Source organism: Gavialis gangeticus, unplaced genomic scaffold, assembly GCF_001723915.1.
Source record: "Gavialis gangeticus isolate Ggan-Ray unplaced genomic scaffold, GavGan_comp1, whole genome shotgun sequence".
NCBI classification, from domain to species: domain Eukaryota; kingdom Metazoa; phylum Chordata; order Crocodylia; family Gavialidae; genus Gavialis; species Gavialis gangeticus.
In genome coordinates this window covers 6,815,594-6,818,728 of record NW_017729008.1, presented here as the reverse complement: position 1 = coordinate 6,818,728, position 3,135 = coordinate 6,815,594, and the positions used below count along the sequence as shown (strand labels likewise).

Genomic DNA, 3,135 nt, shown 5'->3' with positions numbered 1-3,135 from the left:
TTTAAATTTGAAAGGCTCTCTTTAAAGGAATAGGGACCTGCATTGTTTTATAAAGAAGGTCTTTAAGCAAAGTGTTATTTTCAGGGCAGCTTGCCAAAGCTAGCTCTTTGCTGCCCTCAAGGCAAATGGCAGTGCTTTGTGACTCAACTGCTACTTCCACAAAAGCAGCATTAAAAAGAAAACTTTCAAATTATATTCCCTATTTTAAAGTATTTTCTCTTGCTATTAGCTTTGTGGAAATTTGAAGTAGTTGAATATTCTGCAGATACCCTTGGGCATAGGTCAACTTCATTGTGACGCATGAATTAGCCTGAAGTAACACATCAGATACCAGTCTCTGAAGTAATTTTTAGATTCCAAACCCTCAATTTGCTCAAGAATACTTACTGTCTGAAGACATCAGATTTATGTACAGTTTTAAAGTTCCTCCATCTTATTCTGTAGGGCTTTATCTTTTATCATAATTGAAATTATTGCCTCCTGACCTGAGGAAGAGGATTTCTACACAGAATCACTTAAATCCACTTCTTACCTTAGTATCTGTATTTTCACACTTTTTCTCCATGTTGATGAGATATTCCTGTTTATAGCTTAAATTTTTTCCTGTTTTAACTGTAAATCTGTATTGACATATTGCATTCTTAAATTCACCAATAGTTTTCTCTTTCTCAGTTCCTTGTGAAAGAGATGTGAGTTGCAAAGAAAGTGGTACCATCTTGATCAGCTAAAAAAAGTAGTCATTCAATACAAGTAGTGCTTTATCTCTAAGGGTGTGTAAACTTTCAAATGAACAGATTGAAACTCAGTGATCTAGTTTGAGCAGATTGAACCCCTACTGCTTGAAAACTGTATAAGCAGTTGGTGTTTGTGGCAGGAACCATGAAGGTAGCCTACACTAGTGATGGGACACAACCAGAGGGGCTCTGTACATGTTTCTCAGTCTGCTCTGTGGGCTCCCCAGCCTGTCAGAGAATGCCAAGGGCACCTGAGTGTAAAGAGCAGTCCTAACTGGTTGGCCGCATCACAAGAACTCCCATGCGCACTAACCTCTCCTTCCCTCCCTTTGTGCCCAGCGGCTTCTAGGAGAGACCAAGAATCAGTTCCCTCTCATTAATTGTACATGCATCAGTTTCTGTTCCTGTACCCCGCCATAGCTCTGTGCCCCTCGCAGAGGCCACTGCACTTGGGGACTGTACCACAGTCTTCTTGGCACCATGCATAAATCTCAACAGGGACTTAGGAACGTTTCATTTACCCATCCACAGCTGACCTCAAAGCTCTTTGTCCTAGCACATGCCCTTCTGCACAAGGCTTATGAGCCTGATGACCTGGCAGATCCACTTACCAGAACATAGCACCACCAACCCTTTTGGAGGCAGCTGCCTACTTCCACTTAGGTGTTGAATACATGGCCCTCCTGGACACCACTGATTATGAGTTGCTTGAGAAGCAACTCATGTCTATTTACCAAAACTTTAGGGCCAGCAGCATGACCAGTGACTGGTGGGAATGGGTTTTCCTGTGTACCTAGGATGATGAGTAGTGGCTGAAGAACCTCTGCATGAGCCAGGCCACTTTCATCTTTGGCCAGTTGGCTCCCTGCATTGAGCAAGAGGACATCAGCATAAAGCCATCTCTGACTCTGGAGAAGTGCATCACCATTGCCATATGGAAGCTCGCCACTGCTGACAACCACTGCTCCACTGCCAGTCGGTTTGGCATGGGCAAGTTAATGGCCAACTCATGATCTGGGAAGTGTGTAATATTATCCAGGATGTGCTGGCAAACAGCGTTGTCTACATCGGCAACCCGTATAAGATTGTTATTGACTTTTTCTGGGTGGGCTTCCCCAACTCTATGGGAGCAATCAGTGGCACCCGCGTCATAGTTTCATAGGTGGTAGGGTTGGAAGGGACCCGAGCAGACCTGAGCATCTCCATCCTATGTCCATCTGAAGGTTCTGAAAAGTTCATCAACAGCAAGGGCTTCTACCTCATTGTGCTGCCACTGTGGCTGCTTCACCCACATCTTTACCAGCTGGGCACAATGCCAGGGTCTTCTGCAACTCAACCCTGTCCCCAGTTGGTGGAGAATGGGCAAGGTCATTGGAGTCCTTGTACCTCCCCTCATTATCAGGGATCTGGCCTACCTTGTCCCCTGACTCATGAAATCCTATAAAGGGCATCTGGACTGCAGACAGGAATACTTCAACCTGTTGCAACAGGTCCTGCATGTTTGTTGAGCAATCCTGCATGATTGCTTTTGGCCACATGAAGGGATGCTGGAGGTCTCTGAGCATACGCTTCAATATGGCCAAGGAGTATTTGTCACCCTGTGTTGTCACCACCTGCATCCTCCACAGCAGCAAAGATGCAGCCATTGACTTTTTCCTATATTCACTTTCCCTTTTACCTTCTTCCCTGGTTATTTTTGCCATCAAGGAACCATCTCTGTCCTTTCAGTCATCTGTAGTCATGTTTTGCTATTTTTAAACTCTCATTCGTCTTACAGGAAAAAATAAACAAATTAAGTTCTATAGATTTAGTCAAAATGAAGCTAAAGTAATGTGATAGTTTTCCTGCTGGCAACCAAAAGAATTAAACACAGAGAGGCTGAGCTATGTGAGCCTGTCTCCTTTTTCCTGGGGTAAATCATCTTACAGTTCACTGACATGGCATCTGCTTTTCCAAAGATTCTTACGGCACACATCTTGAGCCCTCACACTCTTACTTTCCTGGACTTATGGTCCAAGCATTCTTTGCAGACATGCAAGAAGCAAAAGCTTTCACACACGTGCAAGTTGTATGCAACCACATTTCTAAACAGTTATCAGTGTTGTTGTATTAGATGGATAGGCAAGATTTAAAGAGCCAACAGATTTTTTTTATCATCATGTCAGCAGGAAAGCATCATTCTAATATAATAAAAGGCTTAGTCTGTCTGTGTGTGTCTTTCTGTCTGTAATGCTTCTGGCCAACTGCACATATGCTGTTGAGAGGGCAGGTGCTTATTGGCTAGGTGATCCAGGCTGTGCAGGCCAAAGTTTGCACTGCTGCTGGGAAAGTTTGGCGGCAGGGAATAGGCCCTGGCCACCCAAGCAGTGGGGCTTCCCCATGCCTCCCTCCCTGTGGGCAA

At 44.4% G+C, this 3,135-nt stretch overlaps 1 protein-coding gene across 6 annotated transcripts in view; it reads left to right on the top strand.

Annotated features, from left to right (window-relative positions):
- FAM19A5 (family with sequence similarity 19 member A5, C-C motif chemokine like) overlaps positions 1–3,135 on the top strand; it is an 854,206-nt gene that overhangs the window by 108,515 nt on the left and 742,556 nt on the right. The window lies entirely within an intron of this gene.